Here is a 22,506-nt window from a genome sequence, read left to right as displayed (position 1 = left end):
ATTTAGCAAAAAAAAAAAAAAAAATTTTTTTTTTTCTTCCTGCAACAGCCTGGGCCTTATGAAATCCCACTTTCACACCCCTCTCCTGCTGAATACAGAATCTAAAACCTGAAGCATGGTTTCTAGAGGCTTAAGTTGTGCTTATAGAAATGGGGTAAAAAAATTTTGATGAGACTTGACCTACCGAATGAAGTTTATTAAAGCTCGTCAAAAGCCACCTGACTTGCTAACTGTACAACACACATTCGATATTTCTGAAATAAAGTAGAAAATATTCTCCACTGAAAAAGAGGAAAGGTTTGAAGGCAACAGATGAGCAGTATATGTTTTAAATGGTCCTCTACAGATCACTTTTATGTGTGTATTTGGTTTGCAACAACAGCAGCCCGGTAAACGTGAGCAAACGTACATTTCATTCAAATGTTGCTATGGAATCCTTTCCTAACCGAAAATTAAATTTCTCCATCTGTTTGCATGACTTTGTATTCACCGCAGTGCCAAGGACCAGCTGATCTAACAAACATGCCACTGAACAGATTCCTCAAATGGGTGGGTGGGGGGGGTGTAGTGTGAAGTAGAGCAAATAACATGAGAAGCTATATTAATTCTGAAAGAGTCACTCTCTCAAAGGCATACTAGTGTTGATAAAACTGGTGCAACTTTATTTAGGGGTCCACTATCACGGGGCAACTGCTCAACAGTACAATGAACATGACCTGGTTAGGAAATGCTATAAATCTAAATATTGAATTTAACAATTTGGTCCTTATTTGGGCTGTATTCTAAAAGAACTATAAAGATAAGAAACTACATTGAAAATACTGAATGTGTTCCATATATTGTGCCCTTTGTGAAGCTAAATTAAACATTCTTCAATAATAACCAAAGATTGTGATCTAGACAACAATATCATTTTAGCTCTATTTTTTTTTTTTTAAATGCTTTAACTTATCACATACTTACAATATAATTCGTGTTAGAAAGTCCCAGAATCTTCCAAGGCTATAAGCCCTACTCCAGTTTTTAAAAAGAAGGAACACAATTTTTTCAAGTGTTCAACTTGGCCTTTAACATCACTTAGAGAAAATGCTGTCCGATAAAAAAGATAATCTGTCTTACTTGATAAATTTACGGTAATGAAAACACAGGGTTTTTTTTTTAGATTTCTTAACATAATGTTAAGATTAAAAGTCTCATTCCAACTGTCTGAAAAATTTAGCAATAGAATCATTCATTCTGGTGGGACTGCTGACTTATTTATTAGACTTGGTGAGGAATGGAATCATATTTGTCTATACTTTACTGTCCTTTCTATAATACAAAATTATCTGAAAGTGCCCTAAAGATATGATGCAATTGATACAAATAATTATAGGAAAGGAATTCAGTATAGCACTATTCTTGGGAAAGATCCAACCTTGAGCCAATGCTTCACAAAGTTCTGCATTAAAGCGGTTGTAGACAAGTTGGACCTGGAGGACATTATTCTGTACTAGGAAGGCTTTTTTTTTCCATCTTATTTGCTCTGCCAAGTGTTTCAGATCCCTCAAAAATAGAGCCAGAGTGTAGGCAGCAGAGAATGTTCTCATGTGCAGTTCAAAAATAATAGCCATGGGGTGCAAATAAAAATGATTTTGAGGAAAGTGATTGAATAAATATAATAAGGATATTTTGTCAAAACTTTCTAAGACAATAAATTAGTGATCATCATGTCCTTTTTGCAAATACTGAACTAGTAAAATCATGACATTTCCCAGATAGCAAACCATTTCATTCTTTAGCCCTTGTTTTCTTGATATTATAATAAATCAGACTTTCTATATGCCCTAGGAGTTCGAGGTGTCATAAAGGGTGAAGCTCTCAACTACTAGTCAAAAGGTTGGTGGTTTGAACCTACCCAGAGGCATCTCTAGAGACAGGCCTGTTGATGTGCCTCTGAAAGGTCACTGTATTGAAAAATGTATGGCGCAGCTCTACTCTCTACTCATAGGTTTGCCAGTAGTCAGAACTGAATGGATGGCAACTAACAGCAACAACAATACTATGCTTCAAAGTAGCAGCAAACATGGGATGTTTACTTGGGTAAAAGTCCCATACTTGATATATCTCTTTCAGTAATAAATCTCCCGTGTACATACACATGTTAAAGCTTCACGACTGTGGTTAATTTTAAGCCTAGTCAAGATGGCTGCACACCCACATTCCAGGCTTAAAATATAACATCTTTTATAACTACTACTTCACCCCTTTCAGATTTCATATACACTTGCAGTCACGCTAGTGATATTTCTCTAACCGAGTTCTGCTTAAGTCTGCTCCAAAGATATGCTTTGTTTTTATGCACTGATGTTATCCACCAGAATTGGATTTCTTCCTTAAAAAAACCTGAGAATTTTGTCACTGACTATGAATGCCATAGAATAGGGGAAATGGCACACTGCCTCCTATAAAGACTAAATTGATTTTTCAGTTTAAAAAGTAAAACCAAAGATAATTCAGATTTACTTCCTTTTGCAGAGACTCTTGAAATTCTTGACAACTTCAATATTTTCTCTGCAGAGTAGAACTGCCCCATAGGGTTTCCAAGGCTGTAATCTTTAGGGAAGCCGATTGCCACATCTTTCTCCCTCGAAGCAGCTGGTGGGTTCAAACCGTGGACCTTTTTGGTTAGCAGTGGAGCACATAAGCACTGCACCACCAGGGCTCCTTAAACCAAACCTGAGTTCACTTTACATGGATCCACAATGAGCACCCATGGAAGGAGGAGTCAAGAAATCAAAGGACGCATTGCATTGGACAAATCTGCTGCAAAAGACCTCTTTAAAGTATAAAAAAGCAAAGATATCAGTTTGAGACTAAGGTGCTCCTGATGCAAGCCATGGTATTTTCAATCATCTTATATGCATACAAAAGCTTGACAACGAATAAGGAAGACCGAAGAAGAATTGGTTCATCTGAATTACAGTGTTGGCGAAGAATATTGAATGTACCATGGACTGCCAGAAAAGCAAACAAATCTGTCTTGGAAGAAGTACAGAGAGAATGCTCCCTAAAAGCGAGGATAGTGAGACTTTGTCTCATGTACTTTGAACATGTTATCAGGAAGGACAAGTCCCTGGAGAAGGATATCATGCTTGGTAAAGTACAGAGTCAACAAAAAAGAGGAAGACCCCCAATGAAATGGATTGACACAGTGACTGCAACAGTGGTCTCAAGCACAGCAACGGTTGTGAGAATGGCACAGGACTGGGCAGCGCTTCCTTCTGTTATACATGGGGTTGCTGTGAGTTAGAAGTGACTTGATGACACCTAACTACAACAGCATATACTCTGAAGTCTTAAGTAAACATAAGTAACGAGACTTAATTTTACCTAGTACATGTTAGAGACTAGGCTATTGATCATAAAAATGCCTTAGGTGGAACGCAGCTGGAGTAAAAGAGTAATGAAGAAAGAGAAAAAATGGGCTAAAATTTCATTTCCTTGGGGAAATGGGAACAGGCCAATTTGTGGTTTTAGTTGTTAACCAGTAACCTCCCTCTGCCCACTTCATTCTGCCATTTCGGCTACTATGATTAGTGTCTTAGCTATCTAGTGCTGCTATAACAGAAACACCACAAGTGGAGGGCTTTAACAAAGAGAAATTTATTTTCTCACAGTCTAGAAGGCTAGAAGACTGAGTTCAGGGCATTAGCTCCAGGGGAAGGCTTTCTCTCTCTGTCGGCTCTGAAGGCAAGTCCTTCTCATCAATCTTTGCCTGGACCAGGAGCTTCTCTGCGCAGGAAGCCGAGGTCCAAAGGATGCGCTCCTCTCTTCCCTTTCCTTTAATCTCTTGTAAGATAAAAGTTGGTGCAGGCCACATCCCAGTGAAACTCCCTTTACATTGGATCAGATATGTGAACTGAACAAGGGTGTTACAAAAACCAAAATCAAACCACACCTGTTGCCATCAAATCGACTTTGACTCGTAGCAACCCTATAGGACAGAGTAGAAGTGCCCCACAGAGCTTCCAAGGAGCACCTGGTAGATTCGAACTGCCAACCTTTTGGTTAGGAGCTATAGCATGTAACCACTACTCTACTAGGATCTCCTGAAGAGTGTTACATTCCACCCTAATCCTCTTCAACATAATCCAATCTTGCCTCTTTGACCACAGGCAGAGATTAGGATTACGACATATAGGAAAATTATATCAATCACAAAATGGAGGATGACCACACAATTCTCGGAATCATGGCCTAATCAAGTTGACACGTGTTTTGGGGGGACATAATTCAATCCATGACAACTAGTAACTAGGGCTTTGAATCAGGAAGGAAGCATTTCAGTAGAATAAGGCAAAGTGGAACATGCAGATCCTGAAGAACAATCTAGTCTTACACACGTGCTAGCCTCTCTCTTTCCCCACAGCTATAAAGAATCCTGATATCCTCCCCAGGAAAGAGCTGATCCACTAAAGCTTTATATGGAGCCCTCGTGGCACAGTGCTTAAGCACTTGGCTAATAACCAAACGGTCGATGGTTTGAACCCACTAGCCACTCCGTGGGAGAAAGATGTGGCAGTCTGCTTCTGTAAAGGTTTTATAGCCTTGGAAACCTTATGGAGCAGTCCTACTCCATCCTATAGGGCCACTAAGAGTTAGAACTGACTTGACGGCAACAAATTTTGATTAATGTTAGACTTGGAGGGGATAAAACTACTCAAGATAAGCCTAGAAATAAAAGGATCATAGTCTTGAAGACACTCGTTACATCATCATGTACTCTTCCCTAGTCTAACGTAAGCAATTTCTACAGAAAAAAGGCACAAGAGATAAAATGTGGGACAGCTGTAAAATTTCTCTCTAGGAAGATTTCAAAACTACTAATGAATCTATATTTTGAGTCCTATGTTGATCTAATAAACAATAAAAGCAATAATATCAAGATTAGTTAACCTCATAATATCTATACTTAATAGATTCTTCATTCCACTGTCCTCCAAACACATTTGTCTTATGTGTTTGATATGTACAAACACATGAAGTTGTAAGAATGTCACCTGTCCACTCTCTTATAAAGAAAATAATGTGGACTTAAATGGTTAAAGGTAAAAAGAGAAAACATACCTAAAAGCACCTGAGAAATTACTAATAAGCCCCAGAAACATTTAGAATTAATTAAATTAACCAGATATACTCTAGAAGACTAGGCTGATTTTGATATGAACTGTCATTGCATTAAAGTATAGAACATTGCAGTGATCTATAGTTAATGTGAGATGACATCTATTGGTATTTGGTTGCCTAATACCCATTCCTCATTTCTAAGAGAACTACAAATTTCTTTCTAGGAGTTACTTCAACTTCAGGTATAATCTGGTGGTTATAATCCAGTTTCCTGGCCTCTTCAGCCACGGGGCAGCCATGTGACCCCAGCTTGGTCAATCAAACACCTGCAGGAATTCAAATCCAGAGCAGAGTGACTAAGGGACTAAAATGGCTGTGGTTCATCCACTTGACTACTGTTACCCTGACCAGTTTTTCCTTCTGGAAGATAATACCTGTATTCCTCATTCCTGCCTGTGTCCTAGTCTGATTTCTTAGTCATCTTGTAAATTCTGGGCTTTCCTAGTGGCCATTCAATACCTTGCCTTTCCCTTAAGTAAATCAAGGCTGGCTTTCATTGTGTTATAGCTGTGGGCTGACACTTGCTACCTTCCTAAGTAAGGGTGGAGTAAGGAGCTATAACTGGAGAGGCAGGGTACCTGTGAATGATTCAGTCAGTTCTCTTGTCACTTTAAAACCTTCTGGAAGCCTGAATCTACCAATGAGCATATGCAAACAATGCCGTAGAATGCCTGCCTTATTCTCCTTTCTTATTTTCTTTTCCTACCTCTCTCCCAGGTAAGGCCCAGTTCAAGATGCATGTTGAGCAGGGTTAATATTGGGAGGCTGGTGAGAGGACCATCCCAATTTCTTTCTGTAATCTGTCTTAAATCCTAACAAAAATCAATGGTTATATAAAAGCTACTGTTGAGCAATTCTTTCCAAAATAATATGATTAAGGAATCTCACAAGTGATAGTGTGTGGACTAGCACTATCAATGGCATTAAGGACAGTTATCAGAATAACAGTAATAGAAAGTGAATGGGATATACAAACTGCAAACCTATCTGCATATGATATTCTCAGAAGAGAGAATTTGAGCATCAACAATCTCCTAGCCAGAACCAGGAAAAAAAAAAAAAACTTAGCAAACAAAATAAATCCCAGAGCAGCTGTAACACTTTCACACTTGGGAACCTGGTTTACAGTCTTGTGAACAGAAATACATATGAAGAGAATAATTAAACGATTTCAGAGAGTAGTGTCAACGAACTGGGCTATAAATATCCTCATTGAGAATGCTGAATTTCCTTCGGGAAATTATTACATTGAGAGTGGATAGTACCAGTTAAGAATAGGAGTAATCAAAGTTAAGACAATAAGGAGAGCATTTCAGAAAACAAAGCAATCACAGGAGTCTCACAAGATCATTATTATGGCCTTACCCTCCCTCCCAGGGACTCAGTGAATTAGAAAGGCCTCTGGATGAATAGGAATACTGCCGCCCTTCAGTCCACCACAAGCAGGAGTGCCATCTTTTCTCATTATTCACCAATATCCAAGCAACACTGCTTCCAATATCATTAAGAATTCATAATATTTTAAATGCTCAGAATGTCTGTTCCCAGCAATATTGCACAGTGCATATTCTGAAACTCAATTTAACACCTAAACATTCTAGATAAAATATAAAATAAATGCTTATAAAAGAATATCTGAGTTGTAAGTAACTAAAAGGAAGATGTCAGAGGATTACAGTAAACTAGAAACACTAATCCAAAGAGGCTAAACCAAAACTGAAATTAGTAGCAGTCTTAAGGGCATTTTTCCCGTTGATAGTAACTGAGAATTTTTGGTTTTAGTAGTCTCTTGGGATTCAGGAGAAAAGGCCTTGGCCTGCAGCAGCATAGCAGTCAGAATACAGGCTATGACCTTGGTGAAGTAGAAAAAAAGGTCCACCCTGCAAAGAAAGATGGCAAGAAAATTTTTTCTCTTGACTTTGATTCTGAGTAAAAGATAAAAAGTTTCCTTGGCAATCTGTAATCTGAAGCCACCCACCGCCCCACCAGCTTATGTGGATTTCAGGTCCAATTTTACACTCCTTACATGACCCCCGAATCCAAAGTCAATGTATTAATTTAAAGTAGTCCTGTTTCCCCTACACTTTTATAGCTACCAACCCTAAATCCTCTGCGGAGAACGTACCCTTGAACCAGACCTTACAGAATTCCCACAGATAAAGTCCTAACAAGCATACTCGCACAAGAAAAATATGAAAATATTACGTGAAGAAGCAAGACACCATGAGTGAGAGTCAACAGAAACAATACACTGCACAGGCCTGCCAAGACTTGATATATTGAAATCACTGGAATCAAAATATAAACGAAGTATGCTTAATATGTTAAAAAGAGATTAAAGAGGGAATTAAAAACATAAGCAAAGAACATGACATTGTGAAAAAGGAAGCAGATTTCAAAAAGAACCAAATAGAACTTTCCAAAATAAAAAAGTATAATGATGTAAATTAAAAATTTATCAGATGAGTCAACCACATATTTAGACACAAGTAAAAAGAGTAATAGGGGACTGGAACCCAGAGTTCCAGAAATTACCAGACTGTAACAAAGGGACAAAAAAAGGTGTGTGGGGGGGATATATTTAAAAAAAAAAAAAAAGGTAAGAAGATGTGAAGGATAAAAATTAAAAAACAAACATACATATTAAGCATTCCAGAGAAATATAACAGTAAGGAGAAAGGAGAAATAATATGTGAAGAAGTAATGCCTAAGAGTTTTCCAGGATGAATGAAAGACACAAACACCCAGATTCAGGAAGCAGTAGAAATAACATGCAGAATTTTATATGTAAAATTATAGATATATAATGAAAATAAACAGATTCTTAATTACATATAATTTGGGCAACTTTAGACTTCCAAAGGCAAAACAAAGATTCTTAAGAACAGCCTGACAAGACAGTGCGGCACATGAAGAGAAGGAAGTAAGACAAAGGATAAGGAAATGGATTATGGAGAAGAAAGAAGAAGGGAGGAAGAGGAAAAAAAAACAGAAAGATGACACATGAATAGTGCTGATAAAGAAACATGACAGCCAGACTTTCCTTCCTGGTGAATGCTGGTAACAGCCTGAGGTTGCTTGTGAGGTAGGAGCTGAACCTGAAATTCTAACTTTAAGCCTAGGCTCCTGAAAGGGCTAAAGTTGTCCCAGATTTGTAGTACGCCTTACTCTTGACAGAAGTAAATTAAAATTCTCTTTGACATAGGTCTCAGGATTCCCAGATGTTAAATTAATTCAAGTATAACCACACGTACACACACAAAATTAGCAAATACCTAAGGGAGCAAGTTAAAATCAATAGAACAACAACAGATTTAGGTGCTCAAGTACCTCAACCCACTGACCCACTGCCACTACCTCAGATGTTATAATTATCAGATACCAATATAAAATTTGGAATATAAAATTACTACAGGTAGTCCTCGACTTATGATGGGGTTTCGTTCCAACGACTCTGTTGTAAGTGGGGTCTACCATAAGTGAAATACCTCATTTTTTTTTTTTTTTAAGTTCTCACTATTATTACCTTTTATTATCAGCATCTTTATAAATCCAATCTTTATTTGTCTTCAGGGGCTGGCATGAGAATGATAACATTAGCAAATTACATGCTGCAATATTGTATGTAGTACATATTACTAACCAGAAGATGTACAAAAAATAAAAAAGGATGATCGTAAGTGAAGTTCATTATATACGTTATAAATTGGGGACTACCTGTACGTATATCTAAAATGGTTAAAGAAATAAATATGGTAATAAAAATCAGCCAGGATAAGATATTACAAAAACGACCAGGCAAATTTTAAAACTAACAATCAGGCAAATAATAAAACTTCTGGAAATGAAAAATAGAATAATTCCCTTTCGAAATAAAATTTTAAAACTCAATATGTGAGATAAAGATCAGATTAGACACAGCTGTAGACAGATATATTTTAAAAACAGATCTGAAGATATAGCCCATTTATAGCATAAGGAAAAGAAAAATATGAAAGAGAGATTAAGTCATAGGAAACAGAACAAGAAGGCCTATGTCTAGTCAGAGTTTCAAAATGGAAGAGTGGAGGAGAGTCAATCTTCAAAGAAATAATGGCTGAGATTTTTCTAGAACTGACAGAAGACATGAGTCCATTGACACAGGAACACAATACATACCAAGAAACATGAACAATAATACACACCTAGACATATTATAACAAAACTACTGACCGTCAATAACAAAGAGAGTATCTTTTTTTTTCAGTGCACCCTTTCTTTTACCAAGAAGAATTTTCTTTGGGTTAATACATACTGTCACTCCCTTAATTTTTTTAAATAGTATTTCATTGCATTTTTGACGAAGGTTTACACAGCAGTTTAGGTTCCCAGTCAACAATTTCTACACAAATTGTTCAGTGGCATTGGTTGCATTCTTCACAATGCATGAACATTCTCATTATTTTAGTTCTGGTTGTTCTGTTTCCATTAATCTAGTTTCCCTCCCCCCTTACATTCTCATCTTTGTTTTAAAGTAATTGTTGACCGTTTGGTCGAAGAGAATATCTTAAAAGTATTCAAAGAGAAAATACCTGTTATCTACACAAAGCAAAAATTAAATTTCCTGCAGATTTCTCACCTCTTATACATTCCTGGTTTAAGTGTATGTACACTAGTACAAACATTTTGGAAAATAACTCGCCATTGCGTAGTAAAATTAAAAATGCATCTACACTAACTACCTAGCAATTCACGCCGCTGTCATTGAGTCAATTCCGACTCATAGTGACCCTACAGGACAGAGTAGAACTGCCCCACAGGGTTTCCAAGGACTGCCTGGTGGATTTGAACTGCCAACCTTTTGGTTAGCAGCCAAACTCTTAACCACTACGCCATAAAAAAAAAAAAAAAAAAACGCCATAGCAGTTCCAAAAACCCACTGCCAATGAGTCGATTCCGACTCATAGAGACCCTATAGGACAGAGCAGAACTGCCCATAGAGTTTCCAGGGAGCGCCTGGAGGATTTGAACTGCCGACCTCTTGGTTAGCAGCCGTAGCACTTAACTGCTACGCCACCAGGGTTTCCCCATAGTAATTAGACTCCTAAAAAAAAAAAAGCAAAGAGCAACAGTAACTAACTTTGCAAATGCAAGAGGCATATACAAAAATAGTCACGACAGCATCACTTTTAATTGCAAAACATTAAAAATGAGGGACAAAAGATGATTTTTTTTTTTAATATCGGGTTGATACTACTAGATTGAAAATATCACATTGAATAAATCTCATAAATATAATGTTAAGTAAAAATTATTATGATATCAACAATATGAAATTCAAAAATATGTAAAAGCCAACAATGATTTAGTTTTTTTTTTTTTTTACCTCTAGGAGAAAGGGAAAGGGATGTGATCAGGGAGGAGAATAGGAGCAAAATAATAATGTTGCACTTCTTATGTTGTTTAGGTTTGTTTTTATTTTTACCTTACATATATGTTATATTCATTTTTTACTATTTAATTCTAACAATAACCTTATGAATTATGCAAGTACTATTTCATCCCCATTTTATAGATAGGGAAATTGAGACACAGAAAGGTTAAGTAACTTGTCCAAGATACCAGGCTAGCAAATGGCAGAGCCAGGACTAGAATCTAGGCAATCTGCATCCATAGCAAATATTCCTGAGCACTGGGTTATTCTCCCTCTTTTGAACGTATGTAATATTCCATTCCAGAAATAAAAAGCTAAAAGTGTTTGGCATTAATGCTCCAAGGACTAATGCCATTAAAATTGTGTTCTAAAAAGATAAATATGTGCACGAGTATAATAAGAAATAAGCATCCAAAAGTTAATAATCATTTTGCCTGGATGATTTTTATTCTTCACATTTTTCTTCATTTTCCAAATTGTCTGCAATCAATATGTATTACTTTTATACTCATGGAAAAAAATCAATACATTTAAAAATACTCTTGTCCTGAGCTAATTTTTTTTTTTTTTTAATTGCATATCCTAAGTCACGAGGTAAGTTACATAGGAAGTCTAATTACAACTTGCCTGGCAGATAAAAGATAGCTATGGGTGTTATGGGTGTTACTGGATTCCAAAAAAGGGCCTTCACTTTGTATCCAAAGGCAAATAGTGTTTTAACTTTCCGCAAGATTTTAAGACATTGCTAAAGAGTTGGTTTGGACGGGTCTTAGCGTGTGCCTCTTGCAACTTCATGGCAACTCTACCTCTACCCACGGCAGAAGGATACCCAGGGGCTCCTCTCTCTACAGCTACTGCGTTAAAGGAGGAGAGACATGAGGGAATTGTATGCAGCAATCAAGAAACAGACTCACAATACAAAGAGATTAGCTGCCCGAAGAGCAAGCTTAGAAAAATGGTCCTGAAATGGTGGTGTGAGTTTCCTGCGGTCAGTCAGCAAAGTATCTGAGGCTGGGGGGATGGTGCATGGAAACAGCTAATTGTGTGGTATTGAACTCACAGGGTCCCTTAAAAGCTGCATCTGTTTTGCAGGGGAGGAGGCAGGAACACACTTCTGGAAAGCCAAGATTTTTTGAAGGTGGGAAAAATCTCTTTAGAAGCAGATAATGGTAGAGTTTGTTCGCATTATCTAGTAAAGAAAACCAAACTAAAAGGGCAACCCATAGAGATGCTGGGTCAATCCCCTGGCATGTACGTACTAGCATGGAGCCTCAGGTTAAAGTAAGGGCAAGAGAGGTGGATTATCTAATAGGCAAGGTAAGCACAGTACTTGCCTTGCTTACCACATCTTAGATGTGGCGAAACCCATATGAAATTCTTCACTACAAAGTAATAAGTAAGCATAAGTAAGCCCATGCTTACCTTGGTTACTGGGTCATCTGCTCTTGACAGGTATTGTAAATTTGAAAAAAGGCTTTGATTCTTTAGGAACGTGCTATGGGTTTGGGAGAGAGACAGACGGCAGCCACACCTAGAAGCAAAGTCTTTGATGTGGTGAAACTGTTCCCTACAGGTGATCTGGTAAACTGGGTAAGCACTGTGCTTACCTTCCTTGTTGGATAATCCACTCCTGCTGTGGAATATCAACTTTTCAACTCTCGTCACCTGTTCCTCACTTACTAGCTTCATAAACTGGAGCAAATCACTTGCTTTCCCTAAGCTTTGGTGCACTGTCTATAAAATGGATATAATAAGACCTGCCTCACAGTGCTGTTGTGAAGATAAGGTGAGATGGTGAATGCAGAGTCTAGCACAACACCCACACAGATGTTCTGGAAATAGCTCCGCTCCCATCCCGTCTTTTCACCCACTGTGCCACATGCCACACCATACCACACGCGCACACACACACACCGCCCCCAGGACGCTCGTTCACAGTCTGCCCCTTCTCAGAATGATATATATATATATATATATAAATAGCCTAGGAAAATGGCATTCACATTGTCACTCCTGTCTGGCTCAAAAAAAAAAAAAACCCAAACCCGTTGTCATAGCAACCCTGTAGGACAGAGTAGAACTGCCCCACAGGGTTTCCAAGGAGTGGCTGGTGGATGGGAACTGCCAACCAAGCAGCAGCCAAGGTCTTAATCACTGGGCCACCAGGGCTCAGGACCTTCGAAATCAAGATTAACAACCTAAATGTATTAAAGTGAGAACTGGGAGTTATTTTTCACTACAGATTTCATTAAAAAATTACCAATTTAAAAACTGTAGCTGGAAAGAAAACCTAATGAATATTTATGAAGATTGCTAACTAGAAATAAATATAGAAGCTGCCTTTTCTTGTCACATTAAAGTGAAAACAAACAAGATGAGGCGGCTGCAGGAGAGCCAAAATGAAACTTCATTTCAAGGACGAAGACAAGGAGTTAGGAGTTTGATATAATACATAGCTTGGCCTCACTGATAGACAACCCATACGAATGCTAATGAGCACAACCCCCAGGGACTTTAATGGGCTCCACCTTGAATATCCAAGGGCAGTCATTTGGCTCATCATGAATAAATCTGACTCTTGGCTTCCTAGCCAAAGAAGATTGAGAAATTTAAACTAAGAACAAGAGCTTTAAAAACGTTTCTTAAACTTTTAATGAAGTACAGCCTCATACCTCATAAATTTCAATTTATGCTAAAGACAATAACATGTCATCCTTGGGTCAATACTGTGGTTGTTTTTTGTTGAGTGTGTGTGGTTGGTTTTTACTTCTGTGTGTCACTGAAGACTGAGTGGGGCAATTAAATTTCTCATTCTGAAAAATGAGCATCATCATATCCCTCACAAAGAGTCAGGGCTTGGAAGGGGTACATTTAGTTTAAGAACGGGTTGATCAGCAGGAAAAAAGAAAAAAAACATTGTTGAAAGGCACAAGCTGAACTGGGGGGCAGGAAAAGCTTTTATTTCCATGAGTTTAAAATTTTAAAAGAATATTGTTGTTGCTAGTTGCCAAGAAGTAGGCTCCAACTCATGGTGACTATATTAAACTTTTTAAAAACCTAAAAGTGACTAAAATTGTTTCAGATCAGCTAGAGACCTCTTGAAAGGGAAAGGAGATTTAACAGAGATTTGAAGGTAGTGATAGCAGTAAAAATAAAACCATTTCTTGTTTGTACTTCACAGGCTTAAAATGTTCTCAGATTACAGTACTTCTCCAAACTTAAACTGTATATGAATGCTTGAGCATCCTGTTAAAATGCAGATTCTGATTCAGTAGGTATGGGGTACAGTCTGAGATTCTGCAGTTCTAGTAGCTCCAAGGGAGAAAGGTCTGGAGATCTGCTTCCATAAAGATTACTCATTATGTCCAGTTGATTCTGACTCATAGTGACCCTGTAGGACGGAGTACAACTGCCTCATAGGGTTTCCAAGGCTGTAATCTTTATGGAAGCAGACTGCCAAATCTTTCTCCTGCAGGACAGCTGGTGGGTTTGAACAACTGGCCTTTCAGATAGCAGCCAGGCCCTTAACCACTGTGCAACCAGGCTCCTTCTGTAAAGATTACAGCCTAGAAAACCCTATGGAGCAGTTTTACTCTGTCACATGGAATCGCTATGACTTGAAATCTACTTGATAGCACCCAACAACAACAAGCTTCCAGGCTGCTGGTGTGGAGACCACACTTGTAGTTATATGGGTGTAGAACACTAAAATAGGACCCAGAAGATACGAGTTTTTGTGCCTGCAGCTGGTTTATCATGTTAGGATTCGGGGGACATGTTCCCTAAGCTCAGTTTTCTTATTTGATGAGCAGAGATACTAGCTTGGTCTGCTAACCTCATTTGGGTCACTGTGAAGTTGAAATTAAGCAACATGTAAAATGCTTTGTGAAATGGAAAATGCTAAAAATATTGGTATTATCAAGATTACTAGAAAGGCCAAAAGTGTCAGTAATTTGCTGAAGGACCCAGAGTAAGAGTCAGAACTAGGCTTAAAACCTGCATCATCTCATCTAAACAAGTGCTTAAGATGTGTTCCTTCTTAAGGGACACCCCACTAGAATGCTATCAAGAAAACACAATATAACAGGTTTGGGCAAGGATGTGGAGAAATTGGAAGCTTCATCCATTGCTGGTGGGAATGAAAAATGATACACCCACTGTGAAAACAGTCTGGCAGTTCCTCAAAAAGTTAAACACAGAACTGCCATATGACCCAGTAATCCCAATCCTAGGTATACACTCAAAAGAACTGAAAGCAGGAATGCAAACAGAAACTTGTACACCAGTGTTCATTGCAGCATTGTTCACAATAGCCAAAGATAGAAACAGCCTAAACAGCCAACAACCAATGAATGGATAAACCAAATGTGGTACATACATACAATGAATTATTACTCTTCCATAAAGAGAAATGGAGTTCTGATACATGCTACAACATCGATGAATCTTGCAAACATCATGCTGAGTGAAATAAGTCGGTCAGTCGCAAAAGGACAAATACTCTATGATTCTACTTATATGAAATAAGCAAATGTACAGAGACCAAGGTTTGTTTATTAGTGGTTACCAAAAGCAGGAAGGAGGGGGAAAAGGGGAGTCTTAGCTTAGAGGGCACTGAGTTTCTGTTAATGGTGGTGGAAGGATTTGGAAAAAAGCAGTGGTGATGGTTGTGCAAAGTGACGCACGTAATCAATGTCACTGAATCGTACGAGTAAAAAATGTTGAACTGGCAAATTTGTTGTTATATATATTTTTACCACAATAAAATAATTAAAAAAAATTTAATACATTAAGAAAGAAAACATGATCATTTCAATAATAAAGATAATATATATTAAAAAAAAAAAAAAAGAAGAGCTAATTATATTAGGCTCCTAAGGAAGGATCAGCCTCAGTTGCAGGTGGACAAAGACTATGGAGCTCTCTACATCTCAGTGGACTCGATGAATGGGTGTAGTAAGATAATGACGTGATTAGTTCTCTTCACTTAAAAGAAATGAGAGAGAAGAGAAAACAGACTCCGCCTCCGATAGGGGCATTTGGTTGAAATGAGGACAACACCACGGAAAGCTAGAAGGGGCCTTAGAAGCTATGTAAAGCTCATCATTGAGGCAGGGAAACTGAGGCCTAGTGAAATCAAATGACCACGTCAAGGGCCCTCAGCACTTGGTGGCTGAGACATGACCACAGCCAGGTCTTTTGGCTTGCAGTCCGGTGCTCTTTCATCTACATCAGACTGTCCCTGACTGTTATTATCTGACAAGACAAGCCAATGAGAAGATGCAAAATCCAATATACTTACTAATTTAGAAACTTCTTAGTGGTTTCCTCTTATCTTCTGACACTGAGGTCTTAAAAGAGCATTTAGTCCAAAAACGTAGTCCTACATCCATTCTTTAACCTTTTTTCTACGCAATTAATTGATGGAAAAGTAATTTATTTTCCTAAGTTCCAGAATTCTTATTGTTCCAAAGCCCTCATTAGTGATTTAACACTCCTGAGCATTTTGGCAGTGTCATCTTAAGATCTGAGGTACAAAAGACCTTACACTGAGTACAAAATAAATGCCCCAGAATGGTAGGGTATAGAACATAAATAAACGCATATATGAGATTGAAGACTATGATAATGATATCTATTGGATTTAAAAGATACTTATTAAATGAAAAACATTTGTTACATTTTTAGAAAAATACATACAAGGTGTATATGGGCATATTCAAAGATACTATAAGAAATTTCCACAACTTGTCTGTCAGTTTATTGTACTGTGGTGGCTTGCAAGTTTCCGTGATGCTGAAAGCTATGCCATCTGTATGAAACTAGGAAAATTGGAAGTCATCAAAAATGAAAAGGAACACATAAAGATCATATCCTAGGCATCAGTGAGCTGAAATGTACTACTTTGGCCATTTTGAATCTGACGATCCTATGGTATGGTGATACATTCACTGTCACACAAAAAAATTTCAAGATCTAGTCTGAAATGCAACCCTGTCAGTGATAGGATAATATCCATATGCCTATCAGGAAGACCAGTTAATATAACTATTATTCAAATTTGCACACCAACCACTAATGCAAAAATGAAGATTTTTTTACCAACTTCTGCGCTAGGAAATTGTTCAAACATGCAATCAAAATGCATGGATAATTACTGGTGAGGGGAATGCAAAAGTTGGAAACAAAGAAGAAGTATCAGTAGTTGGAAAATATGGCCTAGGTGATAGCAGTGACTCCAGAGAACGCATGATAGAATTTTGCAAAATTGACTCCTTCATTCCAAACACCTTTTTTCAACAAAATAAACAGTGACTATACAGGTGGAACTCACCAGATGTTATAAGCAGGAAACAAATCGACCATATCTGTGGAAAGAGATGATGAAGAATCTCAATATCATCAGTCCGAACAAGGCTAGGGGCCAATTGTGGCAGACCATCAACTGCTCATATGCAAGTTCAAGTTGAAGCTAAAGAATATTAAAACAAGTCCACGACAGCCAAAGCACAACCTTGAATATATCCCACCTGAATTTAGAGACCATTTCAAGAACAGATTTGACACATTGAACACTAATGACCGAAGATCAGTTGTGTAAGGACATCATATATGAAGAAAGCAAGAGGTCATTAAAAAGACAGCAAAGAAAGAAAAGACCAAAATGGATATCACAAGAGACTCTGAAACTTGCTCTTGATCATACATTAGCTAAATCGAACGGAAGAAATGATGGAGTAAAAGAGCTGAACAGATTTGAAAGGGTGGCTCAAGAAGACAAAGTAAAGTATTATAATGAAATGTGCAAAGACCTAGAGTTAGAAAACCAAAAGGGAAGAACATACTTGACATTTCTCAAGCTGAAAGGACTGAAGAAAAAGTTCAAGCCTCAACTTGCAATTTTGAAGGGTTCAATGGACAAAATATTGAACGACACAGGAAGCATCAAAAGAAAATGGAAGGAATACACACAGTCACTACCACAAAGAACAGGCCAACATTTAGCCATTTCAGGAGGTAGCATATGATCAAGAACCGATGACATGGGAGGAAGAAGTCCAAGCTGCACTGAAGGCATTGGTAAAAAACAAGGCTGCAAGAATTGTCAGAATACCAACTGAGATGTTTCAATACATGGATGCTTCGGCTCACTTATCTATGCCAAAGAAATTTGGAAGATAGCTACCCAGTTAACCGATGGGAAGAGATTCATATCTGTGCCCGTTCCAGAGAAAGATGATCCAAGAGAATGCAAGTAAAATTTTGCTGAAGATCATTCAAAAATGGTTGCAGCAGTACATCAACAGGGAACTTCCAGATATTAAAGCCAGATTCGAAGGAGAATGTGAAATAAGGGATAGCATTGCTGATATCAGATGGACCCTGCCTGAAAGCAGAGAATGCTGGAAAAATCTTTACCTGTATTTCATGGATTATGCAAAGCATTCGACTGTGTGGATTATAATAAATTATGGACACCATTTCAAAAAATGGGAATTCCAGAACACTTCATTGTGCTGGCGAGGAACTTGTAGATAGACAAAGAGGCAGTTATTCTAACAGAACGAGGGGATATTGAGTGGTTTAAAATAAGGAAAAGTGTGCATCAGGGTTGAATCACTTCACCATACTTATTCAATCTGTATGCTGAGAAAATAATCTGAGGAGCTGGACTATATGAAGAAGAACAGGGCATCAGTATCGAAGGAAGATGCATTAACAATCTTCAATATGCAGATGACACAATCTTGCTTGCTGAAAGTGAAGAGGACTTGAAGCACTTACTGATGAAGATCAAAGACTACAGCCTTCAGTATGGGTTACACCTCAACATAAAGAAAACAAAAATCCTCACAACTGGACCAACAAGTAATATCATGATAAATGGAGAAAATAGTGAAGATTTCAAGGATTTCCTTTTACTTGGATCCACAATCAACATTCACAAAAGCAGCAGTCAGGAAATCAAATGACATATTGCATGGGACAAATCTGCTGCAAAAGATCTCTTTAAAGTGTTAAAAAGCAAAGATGTTACTTTGAGGGCTAAGGTGTGCCTGACCCAAGCCATAGTATTTTCAATCACCTCATATGCATGTGAAAGCTGGAGAATAAGAAAGGAAGGCTGAGGAAGAATTGATGCCTTTGAATTATGTTGGCAAAGAATACTGAATATACCATCAACTGCCAGAAGAATGAATGAGTCAGTCTTGGAAGAGGTACATCCTCCTTAGAAGCGAGGATGGCGAGACTTCATCTCACTTACTTTGGACATGCTATCAGGAGGGACCAGTCCCTGGAGGACATGCTTGGTGAAATAGAGGGTCATCGAAAAACAGGAAGATCTTCAGTGAGATGGACTGACACAGTGGCTGCGACAATGAGCTCAAACATAGCAATGATTGCAAGGATAGTGCAGGACCAGGTAGTGTTTCATTGTGTTATACATACGGTCACTCTGAGTCAGAATTGACTCAATGTACCTAACAACAACAACAACATAAGAAATTTAGCTATACAAAATATGAATAAATATAGTTATTTTCTTCACCTTCAAAACAAAACACATGTGTTTGAATTTCTAGGAAGCATTATAGAGTTTGACAAAGTCTCTGTAAATTCTCTGGGAAGCACTTCAGTGATCCAGGACTGAACTTTGTCTTCTCTCTTTTTTTGAAGATTTTTAGGAGTGTGTATTCTACAAGCTCCTTTCCTTTTTAACCATTCAAGAGCAGAGGAGTTGCCGTGACACAGACCTACCTATTGTCCTCCTTTAATTCATGTCCATTTCCTCCTGTTTTGTCCTCTGTAACCATGGACAAAAAAAAAAATGTCCAAAATCCCCCTTATAAAAGATGTTATTTGCTTGAAAGAGAAGGCAAGTCATGCCTCAGTCTTCTTATCCTAAACAATTCCAGGTCCTTTTACTTTTACTCATAGGACCTTCTTTTCATTTCTTTAATTACTTTAGTTTCCCTCTGGAACCTTCTCTATCTCTCCACATACTTTATAAGGGGAATGCAGTTCTACTCTGTAACACATGGGATTGCCATGAGTTGACATCAACTCAGCGGTAATGAGTTTGTTTTTTAACAGTATGGAGGAATCATTTAAATTGGCAGGTGATGCATCTTTGTACTAACCTCCATATGCTAGTGAATGTAAAAAATACGACATTAAAAACCATTCCCTACTGTAACCAATTGGTCAGAGCTAGTGCACTCTCAAGTCAAAAGATGCATGGCTTTGGGCAAATCTGCAAAAGACCTTTTTAAAGTGTTGAAAAGCAAAGGCATCACCTTGAAGACTAAGGTGCGCCTGACCCAAGCCATGATGTTTTCAATCGCCTCCTATGCATGGGAAAGCTGGATGATGAATAAAGAAGACTGAAGAACTGATGCCTTTGAATTGTGGTGTTGAAGAAGAATGCTGAATATACCATGGACTGTCAAAAGAACGAACAAATCTGTCTCAGAAGAAGCACAACCAGAATGCTCCTTGGAGGTAAAAATGGTGAGACTATGTCTCACGTACTTTGGACATGTCATCAGGAGGGATCAGTCCCCGGAGAAGGACATCATGCTCTGGTAAAGTAGAGGGTCAGTGGAAAAGAGGAAGACCCTCAATAAGATGGATTGACACACTGGCTACAACAGTGGGCTTCCGCATTAACGATGTGAGGACGGCGCAGGACCCATCAGTGTTTCGTTCTGTTGTACACAGAGTTGCTATGAGTCGGAACCAACTTGATGGCACCTAGCAACAACAACAATGCACTATCTATGGACTGTAGACAATTACTAGTTATTATAATAATAACTACTATAATGAGTGCTTCCTATCTACCAGGCACTGAATACTTTACTCTTAAACCCTGGTAACAAATTTAAGAGCTAAGTATTATTATCCTCATTTTTCACAGGAGGTGCCTGAGCTACATCATCATAACCCAAAACCAAAGCTGTTGCCATTGAGTTGATTCCAACTCATAGCAGCCCTATAGGGCAAAGCAGAACTGCCCCATGGTGTTACCTCGTGGATTCCAACCTCCAACTGGCAAACTTTTGGTTAGCCACTATGCCACCAGGGTTTAGAGCTTAATTTTGTTTCCAAAGTCAGTACCTTATCTCAACGCTCTGAAGATACATAATCACATATTCACACACACAGGCATTGCGGTCTATGCATGGTAAGTGTCAAAGGTCAGGTTTCCCAGGAAGCTGACTCTGAAATAGGGATTTACATGCACGAATCTTAATTGACATGCACGAATCTTAATTGACGGGGACTCTTGGAATCAACGCCTGGGGGGGGGGGGCAGGGAGCAAACAAAGCAGGACAGAGCAGGGGGAGAAGCCAGGCTTCCATACAGTCACAATGAAAGCCTCAGCCAGCCCTACAGGTCTTGCAGAATTGTCCTAAACTGAGTAAGGACCTTTGTCCCCAAATCAACCAGTCACTGAATACATACTGCCTTGGGCAGGTGGTAAAATGTTGGGTGAGGTGGCTCTTTTTAGCTGAAGGCTGAGGGCAAGCTCCAAAAGGAGAGACCCAGCTGTGAGTGAACAACAGTCCTGAAGGTAAGGAGGGATTTGGGTGGCACATCATACCACCAACTACAGTGACTCTATTTTCTGATCCCCAGTTTAGGATGTGGTTCTGTGCACGTGCCAATGGGTTTGCAAGTTGCAGAAATCATGTAGCTTTAATGACAAAAAAAATCAAAGAAATAAGATTAATGGAAAAATTTTAAACAATGCTGCTTTGATTTACGTGCCTAATGTGAGAAATTGCTCTCTCCCCTTCTAGTCTTTCTCTTTTTGACTCTTTCTGTCTCTTTTTTTCACTGTCTTCTTTTCTGTCTCACTCACATACTTGTGTGATACACACGTACTAATAGGACGACACCAAAGAAAACAGGAGACCCTTGACTGCAAAGAGGGGAAACAAAAGGGGAGAGAGAATAATTTGAAATAGTGGACACAGGTAATATTACCCAAGTGGATACTGCCATTTCTGAATAGTTCTACCAATGATAACCTACATGCCTTCCAAATGAAAGGTGTTATAGAGGGTGAATAAATCCTCTGTCAATAGTTCTGCAAACTCAATAGTTTTTTTTTTTATCTTCAGTTTTTCATCATAAACTTTATCTTATAAATCATAATAAAAAAAACCCATTGCCTCCGAGTGGCTCTTGCCTAAAGTAAATAGCATAAGTACTTAACATCTCTTGACTGGGAAACGTTTTGTTTCATTTTCCCATTTTATAATGAGAAAATGTTAAATGTTTTTAAAGTTTAAGATCAATATTACTTGTCTTATCTATTTATCCATTGTGCAGAAGCTTTCAAAAGCTAAAAATCAACAACCATCAAAGGTTTATTAAGGCATGAATTTGAAGTAGATCCCCAGGGAATAAAGAATGCAGCTTATATTAAGAGAAAATGTGAAGAGTCATTAATTCATATTATGCTGCCTTGCTATTCTATTAACTAATGCAAAAATAAATTCCCTTGTCACCATCCTCATTTTAACATGACCAGCAAGATATTAGTGCAGTAGCTGGGGTTCAAAAAGTTAATAATAAAACTGAATCAGGAATAATTTCAAAAATACCCAACAACAAAAGGCAGTGGAGAGTGAAAATTCAAATGTAGCAGGACATTGTCTGACTAGAAATCCATTGTCATTGTCCTCCACCAAAATGGACTACAAATTGCTGATGGGAAGTCTATGGCCTCAATGGTGGGATTGAATTTGTATCAGAAATTAGTGGCTCAGCATTTCCTCTGCCCTTTCTTTTTAAAATCCCGTACTACAGAAGGGCACAGGGTAACACATTTTACTCTTAAGTACGATTGAGGCCTGTTGGACTACTGCCCATTCAAAAGTGTCACCCTGGCAATTCACACATGGCTTCT

At 38.2% G+C, this 22,506-nt stretch overlaps 1 protein-coding gene across 17 annotated transcripts in view; it reads right to left on the bottom strand.

The window, feature by feature from the left end:
• NRCAM (neuronal cell adhesion molecule) overlaps nucleotides 1–22,506 on the bottom strand; it is a 302,828-nt gene that overhangs the window by 211,139 nt on the left and 69,183 nt on the right. The gene's annotated exons all lie outside the window — the stretch shown is intronic.

This window comes from Elephas maximus, chromosome 8, assembly GCF_024166365.1.
Source record: "Elephas maximus indicus isolate mEleMax1 chromosome 8, mEleMax1 primary haplotype, whole genome shotgun sequence".
NCBI classification, from domain to species: Eukaryota; Metazoa; Chordata; class Mammalia; order Proboscidea; family Elephantidae; genus Elephas; species Elephas maximus.
Note: the sequence above shows the minus strand (reverse complement) of the source record. Positions and strands in the feature narration are given on the sequence as shown.